The 17,571-nt window shown below is 38.8% G+C and overlaps 2 non-coding genes across 2 annotated transcripts; one reads left to right on the top strand and one right to left on the bottom strand.

Moving 5' to 3' along the window:
• Positions 1 to 11,564: 11,564 nt before the first annotated feature.
• Positions 11,565 to 11,671, top strand: LOC127109354 (small nucleolar RNA R71). The gene has a single exon (XR_007796663.1). It is a non-coding gene; the product is annotated as a small nucleolar RNA R71 (small nucleolar RNA).
• A 5,574-nt stretch (positions 11,672 to 17,245) lies between these two features.
• On the bottom strand, positions 17,246 to 17,352 carry LOC127109788 (small nucleolar RNA R71). The gene has a single exon (XR_007797040.1). It is a non-coding gene; the product is annotated as a small nucleolar RNA R71 (small nucleolar RNA).
• Positions 17,353 to 17,571: the final 219 nt, after the last annotated feature.

A 17,571-nucleotide genomic window follows, 5' to 3' on the forward strand; every position in this document is an offset into this window, starting at 1 on the left:
GAAAGTGGTACGCGTAGCATACGCGTATGAGATGGTGTTACGCGTATGGGTTTTGGCTGAGAAATGGGCCATACGCGTATGGGGTTAGGCAATACGCGTATGGGCAGGATTGTGATTTTCCTGAGCTGTTGTTGTGCAGTTTTTAACTGTTCAGCTGAGTAACGTAATTCAAATGATGAATGATATATTAGGGATCATTTCCCGTTGTTTTGAGTAGTATAGGTATTAGTAGAGTGTGCTAATACTGTGGTTGTTATTTGGCATGATATGATATGCTTATGTGATAAAATACTGCTGATGTGTGATAGTATGCATGATGCTGTGAATGTATCAGTTATGTGTGCATTGGTGAATAGACTGTTTTATGGCTTAGAGTGTGAGCATATATCTATTCTTGAATTGTTGTTGATGATGTAGCATTGCTAGGTGATTAGCATGCATGTTGTGGCCTTTATGGTGGTAGCTAATTCCCATGGTGAGGAATTAGTGATGAGTTATTGTGGATTGTTGTTAATGTTTGCATGCTAGGTGATTTAGCGTGCATAGCATAGCCCTTGGGGTGGTAGCTAATTCCCATGGTGAGGAATTAGTGATGTGAGTCACTAGGTCTCAAATGAGTGGGACTAGTGAGCTTGGTAGCCGTACCTGGATTTGGTCGGTGAGGTTGAACTATATGTTCACGAGTAGTCGGTACCGCATGCATGGAGTCTCATTGCATAATATATGTATGTATTGCGTATAATATGAATGGATGTATTCCAATATTATACGTGTGTTTTATGGTTGTTTTGAGTTTGAGTATGATGAGGGTGATGATTATGAGTTGATATTGCCGTTGCTGAATATGTGTAATCTGATTAGGGTAATGATATGTGTTATATTACTTAGCATTACATGATATTTTATAATGCTTATTATATCGATCGAAGGACTCACCCTTACAACTATGTTTTCAGGTAACGAGCAGTGATTGAATAGAAGCTAGTCCTGGGAGTCTAGTGTAGTCCTTAGTGGGTCATGCTCTGGTAGATGTAACATCGGGATGGGATGTTTTACTATGTTTTCTTTTGGTTGTTGAACAACTTTACATGTAATGTAGTACATGATTTGAATGTTGTTATTTTGTATCCGCTGCGAATTATGCAAAAGTGTCTTATTTTGATTTAACAAATGAGCATGACAGGATAATTTGATGATTGTTTGTGAAATGATTGTGTGACACCCTTCGGGGCATAATTACTCTGATTGATATTTTTATTATTTTAAATAAATATTTGGGGTATTTTAGAAGGGTGTTACATGCAACGCATTAATTGTCAGAGATTCGATAAATCGCCGGTGTATATTTTAATTACCAAATACCTTTCACTAGAAAATACTTATTTAAAAGGCTTTATCTCATACTCTCGTGATTTTTGACTCGGACTATACTTTTAAGTCAGAATGTACGCTCTCGCTGTCCCATTTGAAGTTAAAAATACTTTTTAAAAATAAATAAGTTCTAATTGCTTTTAAAGTGCTCTCGCTGTTTTTAAAATCAATGTCTAGTTTTTACTATCCAGTTCGACCCTCACGCTCTCGCGATTGTCGGTTCTAACCTTAGTTAATTTTCCACTCTCGTGGCAAAACCGTAAAAGAAAACAATGCTTGCTGAAGAAAAATAACAGAAAACAAAATTGCAGTGGAAAAATAAATACAGAGAAATAGGATTCTGGAGAGATGGCTTGAGACAGGAGAATTGAGAGAGAGCCTGCAGGTTTCCAACTTCCATTCTTTTAGAGTACCCCTTGGTCTTCATGCTTGAGAAAAATAAGGATGACTTGGTTGAGTGAGAGATTCACGGGAAATTGGTTTGAGGAGCGAAAACTGGGGCGACGTGGATCAGTTATGTTTGAAGACTTTTGTCTCTGTGACGGTCGTGATGGGCTTGTGGCGTTCGTCACAACCAAGGTGTGACGATCGTGACGGGATGTGTGACGAGCGTCACATGCACAAAATTCTTAAATTCTGCTTTTTCTGTTGTTTCTCTTATGTTTCTTCTTCTTTTCCTTCCTTTTCTATACTTTGCTCATTTAAGCATGGGAATTAAAATACCTTCAAAAATGACTCGAACACTTACGAAATAATCAGAATATAAATGAAAACAGTACGACTTTTGAATGTAAATCAAGGCAAATATATGATACATTTTCGCGTTATCAAACTCCCCTATACTTGAATCTTTGCTTGTCCTCAAGCAAATAATCAGTATAAAATTCGAAACACTAGTTAAACACAAATACATGAAACATTTCCAATTCGTACGTGGTTGTTAGGTATTTCGTTAGAATGACAGATACTCAAGTAAAACACTAAAGATATAATGACGACACAAGCAACAAGCATTAACATAAATCTCTCCTTTATACAAACCAGTTCGAATCATGCTATTATAGCTCAACCTAATGCTTCTTGTTTCTATTTTACCCAGTTTCATTCCAACGCAATCACATTAAGCCCTTTGCCTTTACACGCACTTAGTGAAGTAGCCGGTTAGTGGCTTTGATCCGTTTTTAGCATGGGGTCTCGTACACGAGTGTGGTAACCCTCTATATATCCCAATTGAAGGTTGTGGGGGATTGAATAGTAGTTCGCCCTACCAAGTCCAGTACCAGGTACCTCTGAACCAACCGACAACAGGTTTTTCTTTCCTTTTGTATAACTTGCAACCGTTTGTATGGTGCATTTTAAATTTCTCAACAGCAAAAGGATCTTCACAATTCATAGGTATCAATCACTTATATTCATCGGCTCTTCACATGGTTTGTGTTTAAGACGGTGTTGACTCCTAGTATAACCTACTAGGGGTTAATCTAGAACGGAGACTTAAGGTATCAGTATAATGGGTATTCAAACTGATCTCGCAAAAGTGAGAGATCTAAGGGGTTAGGACGGTATCAATCTTATTAGATTTTTCTCAGCTTCCTAACAGAACCTATGTAAGACAACCTATATACTCGTAGGGTATGCTTTTAACATAAAAACAAAAACAAAAATGTTATGGCTAATTAGATAGAAACAAATAAACTAAACGATAAGGATTCCCTTCCACACTTAAACAAAGCATTATCCTCAATGTGAAAAAATAAAGTGAGAAAAGGGGAGAAAGAGGAGGATCACTACTCTTCGCCACGACGTTGGGCTCTACATTCTATAACTCTTACTCGTGCATGTTCACTTCTACCACGCTGGGTAGGGTCCAACCCCACATGCTAAGTGTATTCCTGGACGGCATCAACACGATGTGTCAAGGCATGCATTTCTTTGGATAGTTCCTCCATCCCTTGGCCATGCCAGTTTGCATATTCATACTGATCTCTTTATATTTGCTGGATCGCTTGCATCATTTCCGTTTGGCGCTCTTCCATCCTTTAGTTATGTCACAACATCTCAACATAGATGTCTTCCAGGGTGGTGGGTCGACGCTCATTTCTTCGTTGGTTTCGGGAAGATGTCTCTGCAGCATGCTCAAGAGGTGGTTGTGGCACCTGTCGGTCCAGCTCTTCTTCAATTTCATCAGCTCCATTATTAGGATCTTCTTCATTGGGCTCAGGAGCATTCAGATCAAAAATCCAATTTGCCATATTCTATGGATCTATACGATTCCTGTTAGGCATAATAACGCATCAGACTATCTTGTTCCGAACCACAGGGTGGTATCTCCCATCGTCTCTGATCTTGATGAGGTGCGAGGAGCGAAAATAGTCGATATTAAGGAACTCGGTCGGCAAGGAAGGTAGGCTAGCAAGCCTATCCCCCAGATTCAGGCCCAATGCTATGGAAGTGATGATTCCTCCAAAACAGAATGTCGTGTTGCCTCTCACGCAGTTAGCCTGGATGTTGGCCAACAAGAACGGGGTGGCATTGAATGCCACCGGAGTGAACACACAGTGAAGGAAGAAAAGCTTCTTAGAGTTTACCTTATGGTGGTTGACTCTTCCGAAGACCGTGTGTCCTAAGACTCGGTGGAAATATCTGATGGCCAGGTTGTGAATGTACGTTATGTTGAGTGCATCCCAGCTTGTGACGTTAACATTGGTAAGACTGTGCCATACTCCAAATGCTATTTCAGATCATCCGTCAGGGATATGGCAGTGAACTCCATCTCCATGTCGGAAACCAAGTATTTGTGATATTTGTGTTTGGTTCAAGGAATACTCAGTGTTGAACACTCTGAATGTGGCGAGTCCGGTGAGAAACTGAGTTGCACCGGGAGGTGTTATGTAGGAGAACGAACTCAAGAATTCTAGGGTCAGAGCTTCATATGTCGGTTGTGGGTTGGTGCAGAGCTGTGTTAAACCAGAGGTGTTCAACATCCATTCCACGCCATCTGAAAGCCCTAACTCCCTCAGACAATCATTATCAACGTACCTCGTAAGTTGAACTGAACGTTGATAGAACCCGAGGTAGTTGTCTCTTTGTCGTTTGCCGGCTTCTCCCTCTCTGAATATGATATTTGAAAGGTCGGGAGCAGGTCTCTCTTTACGGGCCATGGAGTATGCAAATTGAGGTTTTGGTGTAGAGGAAATGGGTTTCGTGAGTTATAGGAAACTCACTTGTTTCTTGCTTAAATAGGAAGTGATGAAAGGGGTAATGGAGAAATAAATGGGTGTGAGTGAGACGGTTAAGGAGACACAAAGAGTAGATGAGGAAGAAGAAGAGAGCAACGCGCCTGTTCTAATAAAAACAGAACACACATTCTGAATGTGTGACGAGTGTCACGTACCTGTTACGGTCGTCACGCGTAACAGTCGTGACGTTCATGTGACGAGCGTCACATGCAACGGTTATATTTTTGCAGAAACGGAAAATTGAAAATTTTACTGCATGCTTTATGATTAATTTCTAAGCTGTTTTCATGTTATGAGTAAATCATACTGTCAGTACCATAGCAAAAATAGACATTATAGTAACTAGAAGAAAGTAAAGACAGTAATAGTATAGAAGCAAAACAATAGCAGTAGTACAAAAATAATAAGACAGTAACAGTAGTAAAAGTAACAAAATTAAACTGACAGAGGTAAATTAAATTGATCACAGGAGCAAAAGAAATAACAATGTCATTTAGATTAAATGTAAAGACTAAAGTTAAATGTAACACTAAGCATTAAAAGAATAATAGAAGTAAAGTGTTCCCTCCCCTCACTAAAACAAAGCAGTGTCCTCATTGCTTTAATGTGAGTAGGAAAATACAAAGATCGATGTAATTAGCCACGGTGTTGTCCCAAAGAAGCTACAGCCTGGTTCAAGTGATCAAACTAGTCGACGGTGACATCCGTTAAGCCTAAGACATCAAGGTGCATGCTCTTTAGTTCATATTTCACATTATTAATTTCAGTATGGAAACCATCCAAACGGGTAAGAATTATGGTCAGATTTCCGGCATAAGATGGAATTTCTTGTTCCTTCAGATTATAGTAGTTTGGAGGGGTTTCAGGGTCAGATTCATCAACAGAGATAGGGTCATCTAAATACTCATAAATAGGTGGTATCTCATGAGGTGATGGTGGAGCAATGTGATGTTCATCTAAATCATATAGCCAGTTATTACGGTTATGAACACTTGTTCTCTCATGGTTTGGTAAGGTAAATAGCTAGACAACTTCATTATTAATTAGGTAGTCAAAAGTGTCCGGTCCAAGTTTTCCTAAAATTCTTCGGTCGAAGAAAAATTCAATATCCATGGGTCAGATGGGTCCAAAAGGTGTACGCTCGTTAAGTGGGCGTCTAAGTCCAATAGCATCAGCTATCATGGCTACAAGGCCACCTATTATGATTGGGGCACGATTGTTCTGTGCAAGGTAAACAAATCTTTCCATCATAAATGTTACAGCATTGACATGTCGACCTTGGTCGACACAGAGTAAGATGAAAAGTTCATCCCTTGACACTAGGGTGTTGTTCTCTTCTTTTCAAAATAGGGTGTGGGCTAGTATTTTGTGGAAGTAGCGGATAGCAGGGTTGTGTATTGCTTGAGAGTGCATCTGGTGTGGGTCAGGGTGGTGATCTCCAGTTAAACTACCCCAAAAGTAATCCAAGTCAACGTCATTGATTAATTCCTCCTGGCGGGTACTGAATACAAATGGGCCACTAGGAAATCCTAGAAGGTCAGCAAGGTCTCTATGGTTATAAGTGAAATCAATACCAAATAGCCTAAAGGAAATCAACCCTTTGTTGAGTCTGTAACCATGATCGGGGTTGTAAACTAGGGAGCTAAGGAATTCTAGAGTAAGCTCACGGTATGTGACAAACCTTCTCTTAATAGCAGCATCTCCCAACCTAGTTGGTTAAACATAAACAAGATACTATCGTGGATACCTAGCCTATCCATGGTAAGTCCATCATAATATATGGATAAAGCCATATCCTTCTGAGCTAAATAATCATAACGCCTTCTATGAACTCTGCCTCTGAAAACTGTATCTACTTGTTGCATGATGAAAATTAGTTACTAACTAGTTTTAAGTTTGTCTGTTAATTAGTAACCAATATTGCTAAGTTAGTAACGAAAAACAACAAGTACGTTACTGCATAGAATCGAGGAAAGGGAGCAAAATAAAAGTAATAATCAAAGAAGGAAAACACTTAAAATGCAAAAACATAAAAATAACAAAATCAATAACAAATTAAGAGAGGCAGGTTGTCTCCCACCGAGCACTTTGTTTAATGTCGTAAGTTCGACAGTAACGTCGCGATATATCAGTTTTGGGGTTGAGCGGGCAGCTCTAAAAGTCTTAGACTATTTGAATAGTTTCTATTGTCAATATTATGATAATGCTTTAATCGTTGCCCATTTACAATGAACGGTTCACTATTTCTACCCTTGATTTCTATCGCACCGCTTTTAAAAACTTTTGTAATTTCGAAAGGACCTGACCACCTAGATTTAAGTTTTCTCGGAAAAAGCTTAAGTCTAGAATTAAATAGTAACACTACGTCGCCGACATTAAACTCTTTCCTAGATATACGTTTATCATGTCGTTTTTTAGTTCGTTCTTTGTATATCTTGGCATTCTCATAGGCGTCTAGTCTAAGTTCTTCCAATTCATGAATGTCTAAAATTCGCTTCTCGCCTGCGGAAGTATAATTTAGATTTAGGATCTTAATTGCCCAATAAGGTTTATGTTCTAACTCTATAGGGAGATGACATGATTTACCATAGACTAATTTAAAGGGTGTGGTCCCTATTGAGGTCTTGTAGGCTGTCCTATATGCCCACAGAGCTTCATTTAGTTTGGATGACCAGTATTTTCTAGATATTCTGATAGTCTTTTCTAGAATTTGTTTGATCTCTCTATTCTAAATTTCGATTTGCCCACTGGTTTGTGGGTGATAAGGTGTTGCTACACGGTGTCGGACTCCATACTTCAGAAGAATTTTTCCAAAGATATTTGATATGAAATGGGAGCCACTGTCACTAACTACTAGTTTTGGCACACCGAATATAGGAAAGATTATGTTCTTTAACAGCTTAATCACTACTCGTGTGTCATTTGTCGGAGAGGGTACAACCTCGATCCATTTTGAAACGAATCGACAGCTACGAGTATGTACTTATTACCAAAAGAAGACGGGAATGGTCCCATGAAGTTAATCCCCCACACATCAAAGACTTCCACTTCTAAGATGCTTGTTTGTGGCATTTCATCGTGTCTTGAAACGTTACCAGTGCGTTGGCACCGGTCACAATTTATAACCGCATTATGGACATCTTTCCATAGAGTATGCCAAAAGAGGCCAGATTGTAAGATCTTAGCACAAGTTTTTGAAGTGCTTGCGTGCCCACCATAGGAAGCGGAATGTCAATGAGAGATTATATCGTCTATTTCATCCTCAGGAACACATCGGCGGAAAATACCGTCGATACCTCTCTTGAAATGCAGAGGTTCATCCCAATAGTACTGTTTTAGATCATGAAAGAATTTCTTCTTTTGTTGGTATGATAGGTCCGGTGGAAGTGCTACAGCAACTAGGTAGTTGACAAAGTCAGCATATCATGGCATAGTTTTATTCGTATGAATTTCTTCCACGGATTATTCTATTTTGGTATTATTTAAGGTTATCTCAGACATGTCGCTTTCCATTTGGGCTATAAGTCGTTCGTAAGGAAAATCATCATTGATTGGAACTTGTTCAGGCTTATTCTCTTCGATTCATGATAAGTGGTCTGCTACTACGTTCTCGGTACCCTTCTTATCTTTTATTTCTAAGTCAAATTCTTGTAAGAGTAGGATCCATCTTAAGAGTCTTGGTTTGGCATCCTTCTTACTTAGCAAGTATCTAATAGCAGCTTGATCAGTATAGATGATGATTTTCACTCCTACTAAGTAAGAACGGAATTTGTCTAAAGCGAACGCAATGGCTAGAAGTTCCTTTTCAGTAGTGGCGTAGTTCATTTGGGCAGGATCTTAGGTTCTACTTGCGTAGTAGATCGCGTGAAGTTTTTTATCCTTCCTTTGTCCTAGCACTGTGCCTACGGCATAGTCACTCACATCACACATGATTTCGAATGGTAACCTCCAGTCAGGTGGTTGCATGATAGGTGCGGTGATTAAAGATGTTTTTAATTGTTCAAACGCTGTTAAACATTTCACATCAAAGATAAAGTCAGTGTCTTTCATTAACAGACCAGTCAGTGGTTTGGTAATTTTCGAGAAATCTTTGATAAAGTGTCGGTAGAAACCGGCGTGTCCTAAAAAGCTTCGTATTTCTCATACGATTTTTGGGGGTTCAAGATTTTCTATAATTTCGATCTTATCTTTGTCTACTTCAATTCCTTTATCAGATACTACGTGTCCTAGCACGATTCCTTGTTGGACCATGAAATGGCATTTCTCCCAGTTCAATACGAGATTCACCATTACGCATATTTCAAGTACCATTTCAAGGTTTGATAGACATCCTTCGAAGCTCTGCTCACACACATAAAAATCGTCCATAAAGACTTCCATAATGTCGTCTATAAAGTCAGCGAAAATTGACATCATGCATCTTTGGAATGTTGCAGGAGCGTTGCATAGTCCAAATGGCATTCGTCGATAAGCAAATGTACCATAAGGGCATGTGAGGGTTGTTTTCTCTTGGTCATCAGGATGGATAGGAATTTCAAAGAATCCTGAATAACCGTCTAGATAGCAGAAGTGGGAATGCTTAACCAATCGTTCAAGCATTTGATCAATGAAAGGCAGAGGAAATGATCCTTTCGGGTGGCTTTGTTCAATTTCCTATAGTCGATGCACATTCTACTTCCGGTCATAACTCTTTGTGCTATAGATTCCCCCTTCTCGTTCTTAACAAATGTAACACCCCCTTTCTTGGGTACTACATGAACGGGGCTAACCCATTGACTATCGGAGATCGGGTATATGATTCTTGCATCTAATAACTTATTTACTTCATCCTTGACTATAGTACTTAAGATTGGGTTGATCCTTCTCTGGTGTTCTCTAGAGGTTTTACAATCTTCCTCTAGCATAATACGATGCATACAGATAGAAGGACTTATTCCTTTTAGATCAGCGATGTTGTAGCCTAACATAGTTGGATATTTTCTTAAGACATCTAGTAACTTTTCAGTTCAATTTGTCCTAAGTCTGCATTGACTATTACTGGTCTTTTGAGTTCAGTGTCTAGGAATGCGTATCTTAGGTTCTTGGGTAGTGTTTTTAATTCTAAGTCTGGTTTTTTCGGGCATGGCATGTGATTAGGTGTAAGTGCTAAACATTCACTTAGACTGTCATTTTGGTATGGTTCACGCTAATTATCATCTTCAAAGATTAGAGGGATTTGGATTTTCATTATATCAGAATATGTGGTTTCTTGCATCTCCATCTCTCTTACGCACTCGTTTATGACATCAAGTAGATAACAAGTATCGTCTATAGTTGGCGCTTGTAAGAATTGTGTCAAGATGAATTCAACTTTTTCTTCTCCAACTTCGAATCTTAGCTTACCTCTTTTCACGTCTATTATGGCTCCAGCGGTAGCTAAGAATGGCCTTCCTAATATAATAGGTGTAGTGGCATCTTCTTTGATGTCCATGATTATGAAGTCGGTAGGAATGTAGAATTGCCCTACACGTACTGGGAAATTCTCTAGTATAGCAACAGGATATTTAATTGAGCGGTCAACTAGTTGAACAAACATCTTGGTTGGTCTTTGTTCTCCCATGTCGAGCATTTTACAGATGGATAAGGGCATTACACTAATGATGGCTCCTAAGTCGCATAGATCTTTGTCTGACGAAATTTCCAATGACTCAGGGTATGGAGAAATTACCTGGGTCTTTTAGTTTGGGAGGCATGTTGTTTTGGATTATTGCGCTACATTCAGCAGTAAGTGTAACTATTTCGTTATCCTCGATCTTTTTCTTATTGGATAGGATCTCTTTAAGAAACTTGGCATATGAGGGCATTTGTGTGATAGCTTCTGTAAAGGGAATTGTAATATTCAGTTGCTTCAGAAGTCCAACAAATTTCTTAAATTGCCCTGCAGTTTTAGAATTTGCGAGTCTTTGAGGATACGGAATGGGTGGTTTATAAGGTAGTGGAGGCACATAAGGTTTTTCTTTCTCTTCGGCCTCTTGGGTATTATCTTCCTTCTCCTTCGGTTCACTTACCTTCTCAGTTGTTGTTTTGTAAGGTTTTTGGTACATGGCAGGATTTTGAAGTCTTGAATCTACGGGTTCGTCTAGTTCTTTTCCACTTCTCTGTCTAACAGAATTTGCATGTCCTTTTGGATTAGGTTGTGGCTGTCCAAAAAATGTGCCAGCGGGAGCAGCAGTAGATGCTTGTTGTTGAGCCACATGTGAAATCTATGTTTCAAGCATTTCGTTGTGGGTGGCTAAAGCGTCTACTTTGCTCCCTAATTGTTTAAGTTGCTCACTAGTGTGTATGTTTTGGTTCAAGAAGTCTTTGTTTGTTTGAGCTTGGGTAGCTATGAAACTTTCCACCATTAGTTCAAGGTTGGACTTCCTAGGAATGTTAGGAGCATTAGTAGCTGGCTTTTGATATCTAGGTGGAACAATAGGTGCTTGGCCAGGTGCATACAAGGCGTTGTTGTTCTTGTACAAAAAGTTAGGATGGTTTTTCCAACCTGGGTTATAGGTATTCGAATAAGGGTTTCCTTGTGCATAATTTACTTGATCAATGGATACTCCTGCTAATATATGACATTCCGATGCAGTGTGTCCAAGAATTCCATATAACTCGCAGTTAGGAGTCACGACAGCCACGGTGGTTGCGGGTGGTATGGTCAAGTTGTCTAACTTTTGAACAAGGGAATCTACCTTTGCATGGACATGGTCAAGGCTACTGATTTCGTACATTCCACCTTTTGTTTGGGACTTTTCTAATGGAGTTCTTTCACCTCCCCATTGGCAATGATTTTGGGCCATGTTTTCAATGAGTTGTATGGCTTTGTTGTATGGCTTGTCCATAAGTGCACCGCCCGCGGCAGCGTCTACTGTCAGTCTTGTATTATACAGAAGTCCATTGTGAAATGTGTGAATGATCACCCAGTCTTCGAGACCGTGATGTGGACACATCCTCATCATGTCTTTGTATCTCTCACACGCGTCGTAGAGAGATTCTGCATCTTTTTGTCGAAATCCGTTGATTTGAGCTCTCAGCATAGCAGTTTTGCTCGGCGGAAAATATCGGGCTAAGAAAACGTTCTTCAGTTCTTCCCATGTAGTGACTGAGTTGGATGGCAATGATTGCAACCAAGCCCAAGCTATGTCTCTTAGAGAGAAAGGAAAAAGGCATAGTCTTATCGCATCTTGAGATACACCATTCACCTTCATAGTGTCTGAGTACTGCACAAACTTGGTCAAATGTTCATTAGGGTCGTCTGTAGGATTTCCAGCAAATTGATGTTGTTGGACAACTGATAACAATGAGGGTTTCAACTCAAAATCATTTCGATCGATAGAAAGGGCAGCAATATTGTTGTGAGGTTCTTGTTGGGACGGGGTAACGTAGAACTTAAGAGGACGATTCTGTGGTCCTACTGCAGCCATGGTTGGTTTCTCAACTGGTTCAGTAGTAGGAAAGAAGATATCGGGAATATTGTACCTTCATTGGTACTCTAGTATTCGACGCCTTAAATATAAGAAACGCTCTAATTCTGCGATTGATGCTACTAAGTTTTCTCCTTGTGAGCGAGTACTTAGCATACAACCGAGAAATAAGGGAAAGGAAATTATTTTTTGCCTCAGTCTATACTGCGCAATGAAAGAATCGCACTATTTGACAAAATCAGGTCCCCGGCAACGGCGCCAAAAACTTGATACGTAGTCGTGGCTGTATATAAAATATAGTCTATCAGATACTTGACTGCAAGTGTACAGTCTAGTCGTTTTAGTTTTAAAATATATTGAACCCACATGGACCGATGGTCAAACTAATGCTATCGATGTTACTATGTTTAGCTAAGGCGATGATACTTAGAGGTTTGGTTGAATAAAAATTAAATCTAAAGAAAATTAAGTTTTTAAGAAAATGTTAATGAAGGGATATCAGTATGAAGCGCATTAATTGTCAGGGATTCGATAAATCGTCGGTGTATATTTTAATTACCAAATACCTTTTAGTAGAAAATACTTATTTCAAAGGCTTTATCTCACACTCTCGTGGTTCTTGACTTGGACTATACTTTTAAGTCAGAATGTACGCTCTCGCTGTCCCATTTGAAGTTAAAAATACTTTTTGAAAATAAATAAGTTCTATTTGCTTTTAAAGTGCTCTCGTTATTTTTAAAATCAATGCCTAGTTTTTACTATCCAGTTTGACCCTCACGCTCTCGCGATTATCGGTTCTAACCTTAGTTAATTTCCCACTCTCGTGGCAAAACCGTATTAAATAGCTTCTCACTCTCGTGACAAAGTTAATTAAATTAAAATTAAAAACCACAGCCAAAAAGATTATTTGAGAAAAGAAGTCTACACCAATTATTCTTAAATCTCGTCTAATTAAATTGTTTACATACCGATATCGGTAGTTTAGCCGGACATGTTAAATAATGCAAACACAGACGAATAGAAACAAATTAACAATAAAGTAAACATGATTATTTAATAATAAAGCAATAATAATAAAAATTGAATAAAAACCTGGAACTTTAATTAGTTGAATATGCTGAATCTTGAAGTACTTGAGCAGTCTTCCACAGGCCGGTAGGATGCTGCTTCTTCGAAACAAATGCTTAAACTAAATTAACTAAGTTGCAGTAGTTCCCTAATGTAGGAAACTACTACTTTTGGCTAAGTTAAAAACGGAAAGGGAAGGGAAAAATCAAAGCTCTGAACGGAACGGTAAACAAATTGTAGTAAAAGAAAACAATGCTTGTTGAAGAAAAATAACGGAAAACAAAATTGCAGTGGAAAAATAAATGCAGAGAAATAGGATTCTGGAGAGATGGCTTGAGACAGGAGAATTGAGAGAGAGCCTACAGGTTTCCAACTTCCATTCTTTTATAGTACCCCTTGGTCTTCATGCTTGAGAAAAATAAGGATGACTTGGTTGAGTGAGAGATTCACGGGAAAGTTGTTTGAGGAGCAAAAACTGGGGTGACGTGGATCACTTCTATTTAACGACTTTTCCTTTGTGACGGTCGTGATGGGCTTGTGGCGTTCGTCACAACCAAGGCGTGACGAAGTATGTGACGAGCGTCACATGCACAAAATTCTTAAATTCTGCTTTTTTTGTTGTTTCTCTTCTGTTTCTTCTTCTTTTCCTTCCTTTTCTATACTTTGCTCATTTAAGCATGGGAATTGAAATACCTGCAAATATGACTCGAACACTTGCGGAATAATCGGAATATAAATGAAAACGGTACGATTTTTGAATGTAAATCAAGGCAAATATATGATACATTTTCGCGTTATCAATTGCCAATGCTGCGAAAACCTACAGGGTCACACACAAAAGGACAGATTGATGAGAGATAGATAACTAAGGAACATCGTAAGGTACGGTGCACCTAAGTGAATTGTAGAACATCGTAAGATATAATGTACTTAAGTAGAATACGAAATATGGTAAGGTACCACGCGCTTAGGTGATTTTGCCATATTATAAGATATGGGCCACATACACTTAAGTGGGCTTTTTAGCTTGCAGCTCACATAAGTGGTTCTATAAATAGAACCCTTGTGCAGAAGCATTTGTGCAGTTTCAATTTCGTTTCACTCTCTCTCTCTCTCTCACTCAAAGCCTTCATTCGTAGCAGCTAGAACTGAGATTGAAGGAATCCGTTCGTGTGGACTGGGTAGAGGCGTTGTCATTGTTCAACGTTCGTGATCGCTCCGTAGATCTGCATCAAAGGTTTCAATCGTCACAAGAGGTAACGATTCTATCACTGATCATGCCCATTCGTAAGGATCACTAAAGGAGATTTTTTTTAAAATTCCGAAGCGTTTTGGATCACCCTTCTCCATCAGTGGTATCAGAGCCACTTACAAAACCATGCATCTGATAGCTGTTTATTTTCTATATTTTCTGTATTAATACAATTAAAAGACATAATGAATCAAATAATAAACGAGTAATTAGATTTGGCATCATGTGTGTACGATTTGGATGATTGATGTTGACTATTCTTCGGAATCTGACGTGAGTATGGTGAAGCAGCGATACATTGATCGTCCATAGGTTATGCAATTGAGATCGATCAAGTTATATATATGATATTAGTAATCCTGATGCAAAATACGATATATATGATATATTGTTTCTGTTTCGTTCATTCAAACACTTAATGGTTGTTTTCCTTTGAGCGAATAATGGTCATTTTCTTCTTGATCCGACATTAGTATGGTGAAGCAATGACGTGTTGATCAATCATACTAAATTAACAATCAAGGTGTGTTTGACGGGCAACAGAACCCCCGGCTAACTCTGCGTAGTGTGATAACACTGAAATTCACCGTATTTTCGACTCTGATTTCGCATGCATTTTAGTAGTTTTATTGTCATTTTGTTGTGTTATTACTATGTTTTTCTTTGTTTTCAGGTTTTTACTTCAATCGGAGCCCCGATCGAGAAAAGGAGTGAAAAAGAGCTAAAAACCCTAAAATTCTGCATTTTGTACTTGTGGCTTCCACCATGGTTGGCGCCATAGACCCTGCCATGACGTGTCCCAACTCAACTTCCCTCAACTGCCACGTTCCCCACTACTTCCACTAAGGCGCCTCAGATTGGCCTTGTGGCGGGCGCCATGGCCTTGTGGCGGGCGCCACAAAAGGAAAAGTTTTCCCTCCCATTTTCAAGTTGAAGGGCATCCTTGTTATTTCCATCTTTTTACTTACTTATAAATAGAAACTCGAAATCACTTGTTTAGGCATCCAAACTTAGAGCAGAGGAAGATCCAAACTTAGAACAGAGGCAAACTCAGAGCAACTTTGTTTCACTTAGGCATATATTCAGTATTTTAACGTGGTAATCGCTTCGCATTAGGGTGTTACCATAATTGTGTAATCGAGTCTGTGATCAAGTCTGTAATCGAGTTTGGAGCACTTTGGAAGGAAGTTAATCCTACCGCCATTTTCATTTTCGCTTTGCAATTTACTCAACCCTCCGATTGGAGCAGGTTTTTATTATTTTGCCTTTACTTTATTTATTTCCCGCACTCGCTTTACTTTATTTATTTTCCCCACTCGCTTTACTTTATTTATTTTCTTGCACTCGCTTTACTTTATTTATTTTCTCGCACTCGCTTTACTTTTATTTATCTTCTCGCACTCGCTTTACTTTTATTTATTTCCCGCACTCGCTTTACTTTTATTTATTTTCTCGCACCCGCACTCCTTTAATTACTTTCCGCACTCGCACTACTTTTATTTAAATTAATGCACTTTTACTTTACCATGTCTAACTAAATTTATAAGGATAGAATGTAAGGATCGTAATTGAACCGATAATCCGTACAATTGTTCGTAGAAACACTTAAGGGCTATTTTAACTTTCAACTTAAGTTTTCCCGCACTTAATTTCCGTTGGGTAAGATCGAAAGCCGTCCAACGTCTATCTAAACTTAATTGTTTTTAACTATTTCAAAAACAGCGAAAGCGCTTTGTTTAGTTCATTAGGAGTTTTTAACTTAAGAAGAAAATAGATTTTAAAACTATTTTCGGACGCATTTATAAGTTTAGAGTCTGGTTCGTGAGAACCTCTTTTGGTTAAGAAATCTAGGTTATAATACTTTTCAACTTAGTCAAGATACTATATTTCTTAAAAATAGGTTTACTACTCTAACGCAATGCGCGCCTTTTTATAAGTGACAATAAGAGGGTTTGATTAGGGAGTACAACTCGGTTCTGAATATGCGAAAGCGACAGTTCCTGTTAAATTAGTTCTTTTCAAAGTAGGAAACATTTCCCATAAGTAGTTCTATTAGCAAGTACGTGGATTATTAATTGATTACGTGAATTACATTCGACCCTGTCTTTATTAATTAAACTTTATTCAACACTTTACTTTCCATTGCACACTCTAAAAACACCTATTTTGATTGCCTTTGATAAACACCATAACAACAGATAACGATAGATTGACACTTGGTCTCTGTGGATTCGACAATCTTTTATATTACTCTGACGCGTTCGTACACTTGCGAAAAACACGCATCAAGTTTTTGGCGCCGTTGTCGGGGACCAATTTCGTCAAATTTCATTTCCCTGTTGTTGTATCGTTTAGACTTAGGTTTTTCCCGCCGGTCAATGCAAAGAACTCGCAGCACCGGAAGTTTAAGCTTAGTATACCCTCTAGCAGAACCTGAACGTTACGCTCGCGCACGTTTATTCTTGCATAGAATTAAGAGAGCTATGGCCGAAGATCAAAACCAAAGACCTCTTAAGGATTTCGCTCAACCATCCAACGAAGAACCTAGTTCTAGTATAGTAAACCCAACCATCCCAGCTAATAATTTTGAACTTAAACCGTCCCTGTTACAACTAGTGCAACAGAAACAATTCGCAAGTCTCGCTACTGAGAACCCAAACCAACATTTAAAAATATTTCTTCAATTAGCAGACACTTTTAAAACCAATAGAGCTTCTCCTGAGGCAATACGTTTAAGATTATTCCCTTTTTCCCTCAGAGATAAAGCCCTATCATGGTTAGATTCCCTTCCACCCAATTCCATTACGACCTGGGATAACCTTAGAAGAGTATTCCTTGCTAGATATTTTCACCCAAGTAAGACCGCCGTTCTCCGAAATCATATAACTAGATTTACCCAAAACCAAGGAGAATCGTTGTTCGAAGCTTGGGAGAGATATAAAGAGTTGTTACGAGCATGCCCACATCATGGTTTAGATAATTGGTTAATCATTCAAACCTTCTATAATGGACTTCACTATAACACGAAGACGACCATCGACGCTGCCGCAGACGGTGCTCTGATGAACAAACCTTATCCTGAAGCTAGTGCCCTCATAGAAGATATGGCTCAAAACCATCAATCATGGGGAGTCGAACGAGCGACAGTAGAGAAGAAGGAAGCCCAAGGAGGAGTGCATGAACTAAGCTCTAG

Source organism: Lathyrus oleraceus, chromosome 7 (assembly GCF_024323335.1).
Source record: "Lathyrus oleraceus cultivar Zhongwan6 chromosome 7, CAAS_Psat_ZW6_1.0, whole genome shotgun sequence".
NCBI lineage: Eukaryota > Viridiplantae > Streptophyta > Magnoliopsida > Fabales > Fabaceae > Lathyrus > Lathyrus oleraceus.